The sequence below is a fragment of the Octopus sinensis genome, linkage group LG26 (assembly GCF_006345805.1).
Source record: "Octopus sinensis linkage group LG26, ASM634580v1, whole genome shotgun sequence".
Lineage (NCBI taxonomy): Eukaryota > Metazoa > Mollusca > Cephalopoda > Octopoda > Octopodidae > Octopus > Octopus sinensis.
The window spans coordinates 9,950,743-9,966,245 of record NC_043022.1 but is presented as its reverse complement, the minus strand read 5'-3'; the positions used below and the strand labels follow the sequence as shown (position 1 = coordinate 9,966,245).

Here is a 15,503-nt window from a genome sequence, read left to right as displayed (position 1 = left end):
ACAGTTCCTTGGTAGTTAAGGCAATTAGAAGCATGAAGACAGGGAAAGCCCCTGGCCCATCAGGAATCACTATAGAGATGCTCAAAATATCTGGTAGTGTCGGCTATAGCCTAGTCACCCGTATAGTTAATCAGGTAAAACACGAAGGAGTCATACCCAATGACTGGTGTAGCAGCATAATAGTCAACTGCTACAAAGGTAAAGGTGACGCCCTAGATACAAATAATTACAGAGGTATCAAGCTGTTGGATCAGGCAATGAAGGTTACAGAGAGGGTCATAGCCCAACTAATTAGAGAGAGAGTTAGTTTAGATGAGATGCAGTTTGAGTTCGTGCCAGGGAAAAGTACCACTGATGCTATATTCCTGGTAAGGCAGCTGCAGGAGAAATACCTAGCCAAAGATAAGCCCCTGTACCTGGCTTTTGTTGACATGGAGAAAGCCTTTGACAGGGTCCCCCGATCCCTTATCTGGTGGTCAATGAGGAAACTAGGGATAGATGAATGGTTAGTGAGAGCAGTGCGAGCCATGTACAGGGACGCTGCTAGTAAGGTGAGGGTTGGCAATGAGTACAGTGAAGAATTCCGGGTAGAGGTAGGGGTCAACCAAGGCTCAGTCCTCAGCCCCCTCCTATTTATAATAGTCCTCCAGGCAATAACGGAGGAATTCAAGACAGGATGCCCTTGGGAGCTCCTCTATGCTGATGACCTTGCTCTAATTTCTGAGTCACTATCAGAACTCGAGGAGAAGTTTCAGGTGTGGAAGCAAGGTCTAGAATCGAAGGGCCTTAGAGTCAATCTAGCTAAAACCAAAGTCCTAATAAGTAGGAAGGTAGACAAATCACAAACGCCTTCAGGTAGGTGGCCCTGCTCGATCTGTAGAAAAGGTGTAGGTAGAAACTCTATAAGATGCACCAAGTGTAAGCTATGGACACATAAGAGGTGCAGCAATGTCAAAGGAAGGCTAACTAGGAAGATGGTTTTTGTATGTGGCAGATGCTCAAGAACAATAAACACTGAAAATGCTCTGAGACCAACTTCTGTCACTTTCCAGGGAGAAAAACTAGAAATAGTTGATAGCTTCCGTTACCTAGGTGACCAAGTCAGCAGCGGGGGTGGGTGTGCTGAAAGTGTAGCTGCTAGAGTAAGAATAGCTTGGGCAAAGTTCAGAGAGCTCTTACCTCTGCTGGTGACAAAAGGCCTCTTGCTCAGAGTAAAAGGCAGACTGTATGATGCATGTGTACGAACAGCCATGCTACAGGGCAGTGAAACATGGGCCGTGACTGCTGAGGATATGCATAAGCTCACAAGAAATGAAGCCAGTATGCTCCGATGGATGTGTAATGTCAGTATTCATACTCGATAGAGTGTAAGTACCTTGAGAGAAAAACTAGACCTAAGAAGCATCAGATGTGGTGTGCAAGAGAGACGTTTGTGCTGGTATGGACATGTGGCGAGAATGGATGAAGATAGTTGTATGAAAAAGTGCCACACCCTAGCGGTTGAAGGAACCTGTGGAAGAGGCAGACCCAGGAAAACCTGGGACGAAGTGGTGAAGCACGACCTTCGAACTTTAGGTCTCACAGAGGAAATGACTAGAGACCGAGACCTCTGGAAGTATGCTGTGCGTGAGAAGACCCGGCAGGACAAGTGAAACCATAACCCATGGCCTTCTACTTGGGACGGAGCCAGCCTACGTATGCATACCTTCCCTTCTTGGGGGACAAAACTCTACTAGTGAAGACCTGTTGAGGCAAGTGAGGATCAGAATGGAAATCGATCAATGGAAATTGCAGATGTGTTACCAGTGCCGGTGGCACGTAAGAGAACCATCCGAATGTGGCTGTTGCCAGCCCCGCCCTGACTGGCCTCGTGCTGGTGGCACGTAAAAAGCGCCATCCGTTTGTGGCCGCTGCCAGCCTCGCCTGGCCCCCGTGCCGGTGGCACATAAAAAGCACCATCCGATTGTGGCCGTTTGCCAGACTCATCTGGTACCTGTGCTGGTGGCATGTAAAAAGCACCCACTACACTCACGGAGTGGTTGGCGTTAGGAAGGGCATCCAGCCGTAGAAACATTGCCAGATCAAACTGGGCCTGGTGCAGCCTTCTGGCTTCCCAGACCCCAGTTGAACCGTCCAACCCATGCTAGCATGGAAAGCGGACGCTAAACGATGATGATGATGATGATGATATATACTTACATACATAGACGTGTGTGCATGTGTATATATATATATATATATTAGAAAAATTGAGGTAATCAGATCAGATGGTTCATATTTGTAGATATTTATTTATATATTACATTTTTTACATATATATCATATCATTCGGATTAGCGCTTGCTCCCATTCTAGTGGGTTTTCAAATCAAATCAGTTGTGGGTAGTTTGAACCTTTTATAGTTTCGTAGTAGTGGTTGAGGAGGAAGTGAGGCAGAGAGAAAATATGTGTGTATGTGTGTGGTGTGTGTGTGTGTGTGGTGTGTGTGTGTGTGTGTGGGCATTTATATCTGAGAGTGAAGAAGTGTTAGTTCTGTTGGTCTGCTGGACCCCCTGTGGTTTTATAAGAACTTTGGCTGTCCATTTCAATGTCACTGGTGTGGTGTGCATAGGTTGGCCTGGCAAATGTCATTTGGGGTCACACTTTCTATGATCATTCTGTGGAGGTGTTGTGTGTGTGTGTGTCTCTGTGTGTCTGTGTGTGTTTTGTGTGTGTGTGGTGTGTGTGTGTGTATGTGTGTGTGTGTGTGTCTGTGTGTTTGGAGAAGGGGAGAGAGACAAAAAGAGAAAAGGGAAAATAAAAATAATAATAATAAAATAAAAAATAAAAAATTAAAAAAATAAAATAAAATAAAATAAAAACAAAAAATAAAAATAAAATAAAAAAATATAAAGAATAAATAAAAATATAAAGAATAAAAAATAAAAAATAAAAATAAAAATAAAAATAAAAATAAGGGAGGAAGTGGAGAAGAAAAAATTTTTGTGTGTTGATATTATACCAACACATATATATACACACACACAGACTTATACATAAAATATTTGAAAAAACTTTTTATCGGTTCAAAATGAACAACCAATTATACCATCTTGAAATTGTATGTCATAGGAAAGTTAAAACTAAAGTGACAATTAAAGGGTAAAGATGGAAGTGAATTATAAAGATAATAATATAATATGATGTATATAACAGGCAATACACACATCTACACACACACAGATTTTTCCTTCAATGTATGTTGAGTAAAGTTTCAGCCATTTAATTGGGGGAGAACTTAGCTATGAAATGTTTTTCCATATTCCTCCTGAAGGGGGTGTCATTCTTCGGACACTTGTAGAAGGGAAATATCTTAAATTTTCCTTCTCCACATGTAGCTAGGTGTGTGCTTAGTGGTATTTTGCGTAGTTCTTCCTGCCGAATATGTTGTCGGTGGATCCTGGCTCGCTGGCACAAAGAATTACCAGTTTCTCCTACGTAATTCTCCTTGCATGTGGGGCAGGTTATGCAGTATATGACGTTCTGCGTCTTGCAGTTCATATCTGCATTTACTTTGAATATGACACCATTTTTAAATCTCTTATCTCTCTGTTGCTCTCTATGTATTTGTAGGTGGGGTTGCTGCAGGTCCCACATCTACCATCTCCGCACTCTTTTGCAAAGAATTCCGTTTTAGTTTCTGAAGAGAATTTCGCTCTTGTTAGGTGTTTTTTTAGGTTTTGTCCTGTCGTCTACTGTTTTTTATGCTATATTTGTTTAATATGTTTTTCATTTGGGGCTCTGTAAGGCTATTGGTAGGTTTGAATGTATGGTTTGGAAGATGTTGGTAACTCCAGGGTTGTGTGTGTTTATAAAAGGGATAGTGTTTTCTTTGTTTTTTGTTTTGGGTGTCCTGAGTTGTGTGATGTCTAGTTTTAATGCTCTTGTGATTCCATTTTCTATTAGTTTAAGGGGGTATTTTGCTCTAGGAGGAAGCTTTTGAGTTCATCTAGTCTTATTAATCGTATTTGTGAATCAGTTACTATGCTACATATTCGTCGTGCCATACTATATGGGATGTTTCTTTTTGTGTGGGATGGGTGGCAGGAGTGGAAATTTAAGTATTGATGTGTGTCAGTTTTTTTGTAGTGGATGTCTGTTGTGACGATGGAGTTGTGTATTTTGATGTTGATGTCTAGGAAGGGAAGTTCGTTGTGGCTGGTATCTATTGTGAAATTGATAGATGGGTGCAGCGTATTGAGGATGTTGTGGAATGTTTGTAGGTCCTCTTCTGATCTGTTCCAAAAGATGAAACAGTCATCGAGGTAGCGTTTCCACTTTTTCTTGATGTCTTCTCTGAAGTCGTGTTCGAAGACTTTCCCTATTTCGTCATATAGTTTTTTCTCCAGGAAGCCCATCACTAGGTTGGCATATGAAGGTTGGCATATGAAGGCACGACTATGGGTACAAAATTCGCACCTTCATATGCCAACCTAGTGATGGGCTTCCTGGAGAAAAAACTATATGACGAAATAGGGAAAGTCTTCGAACACGACTTCAGAGAAGACATCAAGAAAAAGTGGAAACGCTACCTCGATGACTGTTTCATCTTTTGGAACAGATCAGAAGAGGACCTACAAACATTCCACAACATCCTCAATACGCTGCACCCATCTATCAATTTCACAATAGATACCAGCCACAACGAACTTCCCTTCCTAGACATCAACATCAAAATACAACTCCATCGTCACAACAGACATCCACTACAAAAAAACTGACACACATCAATACTTAAATTTCCACTCCTGCCACCCATCCCCACAAAAAGAAACATCCCATATAGTATGGCACGACGAATATGTAGCATAGTAACTGATTCACAAATACGATTAATAAGACTAGATGAACTCAAAAGCTTCCTCCTAGAGCAAAAATACCCCCTTAAACTAATAGAAAATGGAATCACAAGAGCATTAAAACTAGACATCACACAACTCAGGACACCCAAAACAAAAACAAAGAAAACACTATCCCCTTTATAAACACACAAACCTGGAGTTACCAACATCTTCCAAACCATACATTCAACCTACCAATAGCCTTACAGAGCCCCAAAATGAAAAACATATTAAACAAATATAGCATAAAAAACAGTAGACGACAGGACAAAAACCTAAAAAAACACCTAACAAGAGCGAAATTCTCTTCAGAAACTAAAACGGAATTCTTTGCAAAAGAGTGCGGAGATGGTAGATGTGGGACCTGCAGCAACCCCACCTACAATACATAGAGAGCAACAGAGAGATAAGATTTAAAAATGGTGTCATATTCAAAGTAAATGCAGATATGAACTGCAAGACGCAGAACGTCATATACTGCATAACCTGCCCCACATGCAAGGAGAATTACGTAGGAGAAACTGGTAATTCTTTGTGCCAGCGAGCCAGGATCCACCGACAACATATTCGGCAGGAAGAACTACGCAAAATACCACTAAGCACACACCTAGCTACATGTGGAGAAGGAAAATTTAAGATATTTCCCTTCTACAAGTGTCCGAAGAATGACACCCCCTTCAGGAGGAATATGGAAAAACATTTCATAGCTAAGTTCTCCCCCAAATTAAATGGCTGAAACTTTACTCAACATACATTGAAGGAAAAATCTGTGTGTGTGTAGATGTGTGTATTGCCTGTTATATACATCATATTATATTATTATCTTTATAATTCACTTCCATCTTTACCCTTTAATTGTCACTTTAGTTTTAACTTTCCTATGACATACAACTTTCAAGATGGTATAATTTGGTTGTTCATTTTGAACCGATAAAAAGGTTTTTTCAAATATTTTATGTATAAGTCTGTGTGTGTGTATATATATGTGTTGGTATAAATATCAACACACAAAAATATTTTTTCTTCTCCACTTCCTCCCTTATTTTTATTTTTATTTTTATTTTTATTTTTTTATTTTTTATTCTTTATATTTTTATTTATTCTTTATATTTTTTTATTTTATTTTTTATTTTTTGTTTTTATTTTATTTTTATTTTTATTTTTTTAATTTTTTTTAATTTTTTATTTTTATTATTATTATTTTTATTTTCCCTTTTCTCTTTTTGTCTCTCTCCCCTTCTCCAAACACACAGACACACACACACACACATACACACACACACACACACACACACACAAAAACACACACAGACACACAGAGACACACACACACACACACCTCCACAGAATGATCATAGAAAGTGTGACCCCAAATGACATTTTCCAGGCCAACCTATGCACAACACACACTCAGTGACATTGAAATGGACAGCCAAAGTTCTTATAAAACCACAGGGGGTCCAGCAGACCAACGGAAATAACACTTCTTCACTCTCAGATATAAATGCCCACACACACACACACACACGCACACACACACACACACACACACACATACACACATATTTTCTCTCTGCCTCACTTCCTCCTCAACCACTACTACGAAACTATAAAAAGGTTCAAACTACCCACAACTGATTTGATTTGAAAACCCACTAGAATGGGAGCAAGCGCTAATCCGAATGATATGATATATATGTAAAAAATGTAATATATAAATAAATATCTACAAATATGAACCATCTGATCTGATTACCTCAATTTTTCTAATATATAATACCTGTACATCATCTCCAAACCTTCCGATATATATATATATATATATACGAGAAGAAGCAACAAGAATGGATAGGTTTTTAGTACGATCGTTTCATACAAGGACAGGTTTATTAAAAGTTGCAAAGATTACAGCATATAAACGAGTCCCGTACTCATCAGCTAAAATACATGTAAGTTTCTAGACATCCTAGTGTTGAGGCACTCATGAAGTAATGTAGATAATTAAACGATTCTAAAGTTCATTAAAGTTCCTTAAGTTCCTAAAGATGATGTATAGTCTTATCACAGAAAACCGTCCTTGTATGAAACGATCGTACTAAAAACCTATCCATTCTTGTTGCTTCTTCTCGCTATAATCACCCCACAACTGTATTGTTAAATCAGTATAGTTTTTTTTTGGTGCATCTAAGTTAGGTACCATATTCAAGTAAATTTTTTAAATAACTTGAATCTTATTGCTCTTTGTATATATATATATATTATACCCATACATGTAAGTACATAAATATATACACGCACATACACAAGACACATACACAAGCACAAACACACACATGCACATCATAGCAATAATACCAAAATGGAATTTATAAATATTCAATACATCGATACGTACGTTTAAACGGTAACTAGCATAATGAAATAGGGGCTTTATTTGCTTACCCCTAACGTTGCCTAAATGAATTTAAAAGATACATACATAAATACACGCACGTGTATATAATGTGTATATATATGTATATATATATATATATATATATATATATATCTCTATATATAAAACTGAAATGCGTTTTTACCGCTTGGTTCGCTTTCAATGCCACTACATCCCGTCCGATTCGCTCCAAAATTTACAGGGACATGTAGAATGAGGTGACGATGCGCGTGGGCTACCTTAGAAATCCCTATCTTAAAAGGTGTGGTTGCTAGGGCCATCTTCCTACCTCACCCTATTTCCTCCAGTACTCTGTCACTCCTCTTCATTTGACAATGCAACTACCGTTATTTAATGTAAAGTCTTCCTCAAATCACTTTGTCGCTATTTACTCTCTTCCAAGAACATTTTCACTCACTCTATCTCTTACCTTCCTATACATTTTACTCATGTATCTATCAGCGTTCATGGACAGTAACAAATATTACTCGCCATCCCCATCGCCATCGCATTCTATTGTCTACCTGTCAACACACACACACACATATATATATATACATATATCTAATATATTTTTATTTTTATGTTTTTGTTTTTGGTTTTTTACTGTTTCATTTCCCTATTAGTGGTTTTATCTCTAATTTAATTTCTACAGCGTGCACACACACACACACACACACACACACACACACACACACACACCTATATGTGGCCCCAGTACACCCGAATGAAATCGGGTTCTCTTCATCAAAATGTGAAAAGGGGTCTAGAATTATCATCGCCACAACTAATGTATATGTCTTCCTCACTCACTCACTCTTTTTCCTAATGATAATTATCATCGCCACCACCAACACACAATCATGACAATCTTTCTCTTAAAACAAATCATGTTTACATTGCAAAATATTTCATTTTCCCGTCCTCCCTTTCATATATCACCTTTTCTTTCTCGAGCTCTCTCTTTTTTCGCCATCTCTATTTATTCTACAACGAGTCTATCAATGACAGCCGCAAAAGTTTCACTATTCCTACTTCACCTCTTTCAGAAACGCAACAGATATTATTTTTTTGCCGGGGTTAAAGCCCACTACATCCCGTCGGATTCACTCCAAAATTTACACCTTTTCTTTCTACCTCTAACTCCCCTTCAATTTCTCTTTATCTCCATTCATAAAGATAATTATCATCGCCACCACCAACACACAATCTGGACAATCTTTCTCTTAAAACAAATCATGTTTACATTGCAACGACGTCTGCCACCTCCGCCGTCTCTATTTATTCTGCAAATGACCAGAACTCGGGAAACTTGGTTTAGTGTTCTATGGTCTATGACCAGAACTCGGGAAACTTGGTTGAGTGTTCTATGGTCTATGACCAGAACTCGGGAAACTTGCTTGACTGTTCTATGGTCTATGACCAGAAATCGGGAAAACTTGGTTGAGTGTTCTATGGTCTATGACCAGAACTTGGGAAACTTGGTTGAGTCCTCATCTTATAAAATGTGGCCCCAGTAGACCCAAATGAAATCGGGTTATATTAACCAAAAGGTGAAAAGGGGTATAAATGGGGCTGGAAGGGGATTAAAATTTAAAGGAGCAGGTGTTTAGCAATTCTCTGTTACATCAAGCTAAAAAATTTGCTCCAGCCTTTTAATCGTCAATGTGTTGCCGTCCATAATGCAGAAGTTTTGAATGCTTGCCATCGTGAGTCTACTGTCGTGAGAAAGAATCAAGTCAAAACTTGGTTTTTAGGGATTTTCTTTTACATCAAGTTCAAAATTTTACGCCAGCCGTTGAACGGTCAATACGTTGCTGTCCGTCGTTAAGAAATGCCAGCCATGGTGACTCTACTATCCTCAAATTCTATCCCTTCAAACTTTGGTTTCCAATATTTTATTATTTTTATTCAGCTCGCAAGTTCGTCTGTCCCTTTTAAATGTTAGTGTTTTGCTGTCTGTCTTGAAGCAGACCTTTCGTTTGTAACTGCCTGATATTTATGATTGATCTTTCTAAATATTTTATTTCTCAACTTACTCAAGATATTTTGTTGTTTATAAATGGGAGAGAGATAGATAAAGATAGAGAGTAAGAGAAAGCGAGGGAGAGTCCGAGAGAAAGGAAGAGTAAGAGAGTGGGAAAGTGAGAGAGAAAGGAGAAAGAAACAAAGAGGGAGAATCATCATCATCATCATCATCATCGTTTAACGTCCGTTTTCCGTGCTAGCACGGGTTGGACAGTTTGACAGGGGTCTGGGAAGCCAGGAGGCTGCACCAGGCTCCAGTCTGATCTGGCAGTGTTTCGACAGGTGGATGCCCTTCCTAACGCCAACCACTCTGTGAGTGTAGTGGGTGCTTTTTTCGTGCCGCCTGCACAGGTGCCAGGGGGGCTGGCAGCGGCCACGATCGGTTGGTGCTTTTTACGTGCCACCAGCACAGAAGCCAGTCAAGGCGGCGCTGCAATCCGCCACGTTCGGATGGTGCATTTTACGTGCTGAAAGGAAGCAACAGAAAGTAACAACCACACTCTTACCCGCGCGTTGAGCGGGTCACCTTCAGCTAGTCTCTATATATAAAACTGAAATGCGTTTTTACCGCTTGGATCGCTTTCAATGCCACTACATCCCGTCCGATTCGCTCCAAAATTTACAGGGACATGTAGAATGAGGTGACGATGCTCGTGGGCTACCTTAAAAATCCCTATCTTAAAAGGTGTGGTTGCTAGGGGCCATCTTCCTCACTCACCCTATTTCCTCCTTTCCCCCTTTACTCCTCTTCATAACTTTCAGAAGTCCACTACCGTTATTTAAAGTATCTGTCACTATCGCTATTTCCTTTCTTTTTCACTGACTCTGTTTCCTACCTTCCTATCACTTCGGCGGCGTTCTTTTCAGTATATGTTTGTCACCAACAAACAACACACGAGCATGAGAACAAATATTATGAATCAGATATTCTTGCGTTCATTTATATATGTGTGTGTGTGTGTGGTGTGTGTGTGTGTGTTCTATATATAAATATGTATATATAATGTATGTGTGTGTGTGTGTGTTCTATATATAAATATGTATATATAATGTATGTGTGTGTGTATGTGTTCTATATATAAATATGTATATATATAATGTATGTGTGTGTGTTCTATATATAAATATGTATATAAATGTATGTGTGTGTGTGTGTGTTCTATATATAAATATGTATATATAATGTATGTGTGTGTGTGTGTGTTCTATATATAAATATGTATATATAATGTATGTGTGTGTGTGTGTGTTCTATATATAAATATGTATATATAATGTATATATACAAAGTGTATATATCTGTATTTATGTATATTAAACTTTTTCATACTTTTTCATAGTTATATATATTTTTAAACAAATTTTAAATATAATTTAATAATTTTTATTTTCAATTTAAATAATTTCAATTTTTCAATTTTATATTTTACTAGCAGTATCGCCCGGCGTTGCTCGGGTTTGTAAGGGAAATAACTATATAAGCATTTTTAGTGAGTTATAGCAAAAATAATTGCAAAAAATGCATTAAAAATGGAATAAAAAATGATAGTAATTTTTTTTTAAATCGTTGAATCATCGTAGACATTTTTAGAGAGTTACTTCCCTTATATAATAGCGAAAAATGCATTAAAATGGAATAAAAAATGATGGTAATTTTTTTTTTAATCGTTGACTCATCGTAGACATTTTTAGAGAGTTACTTCCCTTACATAATAGCGAAAAATGCATTAAAATGGAATAAAAAATGATGGTTAATTTTTTTTTAAATCGTGGACTCATCGTAGACGCGCGCTAATACCCAGAAGGGCTCGATATGAATCACGACTATAAGATACCCGGTTTTGGTTAAACTGCACCGCAAAATGTGGGAGTAGTTAGGAATCTAAATCGTAGGAGACAGTCACACAACCTTACTTTTATATATAAAGATTTGTGCAACAACTAAAACATTCGGTTGTGCAAATTGTTTGCACAGGAAACCTGCCATGTGTGGCGGTTTTTGCCGTTTTTGTGGATCTGTTTCAGCTTTTTTAGCGATTTCTGTTTTGGCGACTTCAAGCCATGAAGTCGTTGTTCTAAAAGAACGCTAGTCTCCTTCACAACGCATTACGACGTTGATTTCCTTACACTCCCATCCCCACAGCTTCACGAGGGAGGGAAGAAGGGGGAGAAGCAACACAGGTGCAGGTGTGAGCGTGGACGCCAACTCCGCCGCCATCGACACACGAAAAAATATGCATTAAAATGGAATAAAAAATGATGTTAAATTATTTTTAAAATCGTAGACTCATCGTAGACGCGCGCTAATACCCAGACGGGCTCGATATGAATCACGACTATAAGATACCCGAATTTGGTTAAACTGCACCGCAAAATGTGGGAGTAGTTAGGAATCTAAATCGAAGGGGACAGACACTCACACAACTACAGTTTTATATATATAGATATATTTTCCATGTTATATTTTCTTTTTTTTTGTTTTTGGTTTTTCACTGTTTGATTTGCCTATTAGTGGTTTTATCTCTAATTTAATTTATACAGATATATATCTCATTTGTATACATTTGTATATATAATGCGTGCACACACACACACATATATATATATATATACACATATATATATATAATGTGTGCATTACGTAGTCGGTCGATTCAGCTGAAAATATGCACACCTATGTTAAAGGTGCTGACAAGTTTGCATGACAACTATTTTGTTCCTCAAATGAAAGGCGTCACCTCTAGGACAAAATTCCTCATCTTATAAAATGTGGCCCCAGTAGACCCGAATGAAATCGGGTTATATTAACCAAAATGTGAAAAGGGGTCTAAATGGGGCTGGAAGGGGATTAAAATTTCAAGGAGCGGGTGTTTAGGAATTCTCTGTTACATCAAGCTAAAAAATTTGCGCCAGCCTTTTAATTGTCAATGTGTTGCCGTCCATGATAAAGAAGTTTTGAATGCTTGCCATGGTGAGTCTACTGTCGTGAGAAAAATCACTTCAAAACTTGGTGTTTACGAATTTTCTTTTACATCAAGTTCAAAATTTTACGCCAGCCGTTAAACTGTCACTACGTTGCTGTCCGTCGTTAACAAATGCCAGCCATGGTGACTCTACTATCCTCAGATTCTATCCCTTCAAACTTTGGTTTCCAATATTTTATTATTTTTCTTCAGCTCGCAAGTTCGTCTGTCCCTTTTAAATGTTAGCGTTTTGCTGTCTGCCTTGAAGCAGACCTTTCCATTGTCACTGCCTCATATTTCTGATTGATCTTTCTAAATATTTTATTTCTCAACTTACTCAAGATCTTCTGTTGTTTATAAATGGGAGAGAGATAGATAAAGATAGAGAGTAAGAGAAAGCGAGGGAGAGTCCGAGAGAAAAGAAAAGTAAGAGAGTGGGAAAGTGAGAGAGAAAGGAGAGAGAAACAAATACGGAGAATCATCATCATCATCATCATCATCGTTTAACGTCCATTTTCCGTGCTAGCACGGGTTGGACAGTGTGACCGGGGTCTCGGAAGCCAGGAGGCTGCACCAGGCTCCAGTCTGATCTGGCAGTGTTTCTACAGGTGGATGACCTTCCTAACGCCAACCACTCTGTGAGTGTAGTGAGTGCTTTTTTCGTGCCGCCGGCACTGGTGCCAGGGGGGCTCGCAGTGGCAACGATCGGTTGGTGCATTTTTTGTGCCACCGGCACAGAAGCAAGTCAAGGCGGTGCTGCAATCGGCCACGTTCGGATGGTGCTTTTTACGTGCTGAAAGGAAGCAACAGAAAGTAACACCCACACTCTTACCCGCACGTAGAGCGGGTCAACTTCAGCTAGTATATATATATGATTTTTCGATTTTTGATTTTTCCAGTTTCAGCTAATGAGATGTGGCCATGCTGGGGCACCGCCATTATGCTGGGGCACCGCCATTATGCTGGGGCACCGCCATATATATATATATATATAAAATGGAGTTAACGCAGGTGTAAACAAATATTTTTACTTTCGACACATGTTTCAAAAATTCCACTGATACTATTCAAAAGAATAAATGGTATAAACAATGCAATCTTCTCTTCGGGAAAGGGAAAAAAACGAAACTCTTCAATACGACATTTTAGCAAAAAATGATGGATTCGTATAGCGATAGACAGAACGCTATTAATATTGTTTAAAAAAACGTTATATGATATAACGTCATAAGTAGCTAACAGAAAGAGTAGGGATATTAATAGTGAATGTTAAATATAAAGGAAATTAAAGTTTAATTATATATAATGATAGAGACTACTTATATGCACTAAATGTATGTTTTTGCCAATGCTTACATCTGTATGCTCGCTCTATAACCGTGTTTACTAGAGTATTTTTAGAAAAAATAATGAAAAATAGCTCAGAATTGCAGAGAAGACAGAATTTCTTGCCTTTGTCATATGGTATCGAAATTGAGAGGATCAACCATTCTAAATGAAATTGTTCATTGTGGTCTTTTAAATCTCAAATCAGTTTGCTGAGACCAGTACTATTCCGTTTATTTCTATCCCTAAATGTTGAGTAATGGATAGAAATTCTTTTAGATAACTCTAACGATTTGCTTCCAATGTAAAATCGTACTTTATTACGAGTAGTGATTATACACTGGTATATAGAATTTTTAATCTTAGAGTTACTTGACATAAATTTAATTCTATTGGAATTGACTTCAGATACAATAACCTTGTTATTAATATTTCTAGAGGGTTGGATGGTATTAGCTAAATTAATGTTAGTATTAGTAAATGTATTAATATTTAACAGTTTGTTATTATGAGAAGATATAATTTGCAAGAGATTTATTTGTGTTTGAAAAACCTATCCTAACCTTATGTGAATTAATTATAGAATAATATCTAGAATTGTTTGGAAAATTCCTAGCAATAGCTTGACGAAACAGCAGTGGGAGATTAGATTTAATTTGTCTCCCGTAAGGAATTATTAACCAAATATTTTTACTAGTATTCATAGCGTAATTACTTTTGAAGGTGTTATATTTACTTTTAGATCGATAATAGGGGATTAAATAAAGGTTATCTGCCTTCATTCGCTTTGTATCGGTGCGTAAGTTATGTTTGTTATCAATAATACTTTTACGACTAGAAATCTTATCTACATTATTGAATTTACAATTAGACTGCTCAGTCTAATTGTAAATTCAATAATGTAGATAAGATAATGTAGATATATATATATATAATAAATAAAACTTTATATATAAAGAACGTGAAATTCACGAATTGACGAACACGGAAAACAGACAGTCATTCAGAGCCTTCATTCTTTAGTCAGAAACCGATTCATCATGGCAAATTTTGGCTGTTTAATTCTGAGATTTGCTCCAAAACGGCCAGCCCCAAGGAAAAGCTAAGCTATGGGCATTAGATTTCCTTGGTAGAAGGAAAGAATGTGACAACAGAGACGAATAGGAAAACAAGAGACAAAGATAAAATTGGAAACAGTAACGAATAAAAACAGGAGACAAAATGGGACAAAAACAATTGATCAGCAAGTGTGGGAAGCGGTTACCTTCTCGGTAGAGATGACATGTAGTACAGGCAACTGTCACCAATGGAATGGCTTAGTAGCAGCAGGTTGCAAGAAGGTGAGAGATAGATAGATAGATAGATAGATAGATAGATAGATAGATAGATAGATAGATAGATAGATAGATAGATAGATAGTTAGATGGATAGATAGATAGATAGATAGATAGGGTTAGGGTTAGGGTTAGATGGATAGATAGATAGATCAATAGATAGTTAGATAGATAGATAGATAGATAAATCAATAAGTTAGATGGATAGATAGATAGATAAATCAATAGATAGTTGGATGGATAGATAGATAAATCAATAGATAGGTAGATGGATAGATTGATAGATAGTTAGTTAGATGGATAGATAGATAGATAGATAGAGAAATCAATATATAGTTAGATGGATAGATAGATAGATATATAAATCAATAGATAGCTAGATAGATAGGTGCACACATACACTCATATATTTCCATACTCATATGCATAAATGTAAAAAATAAAAAAGTAAATATATGCCTGCACATAGAATACTGTAAAAATATCAATGAGAAAAAAGGCCTTCCTTACCGTGTAAAAAACTGTGACAAATGGATGT

The 15,503-nt window shown here is 37.5% G+C and overlaps 1 protein-coding gene across 1 annotated transcript in view; it reads right to left on the bottom strand.

The window, feature by feature from the left end:
• LOC115224668 (methionine adenosyltransferase 2 subunit beta-like) overlaps positions 1–14,934 on the bottom strand; it is a 44,798-nt gene extending 29,864 nt beyond the window's left edge. The window contains exon 1 of the mRNA XM_036513694.1: positions 14,896–14,934. The gene's annotated coding sequence lies outside the window, so the exon portion shown is untranslated. The remainder of the gene's footprint in view (positions 1–14,895) is intronic.
• Between the last annotated feature and the right edge of the window lie 569 nt (positions 14,935–15,503).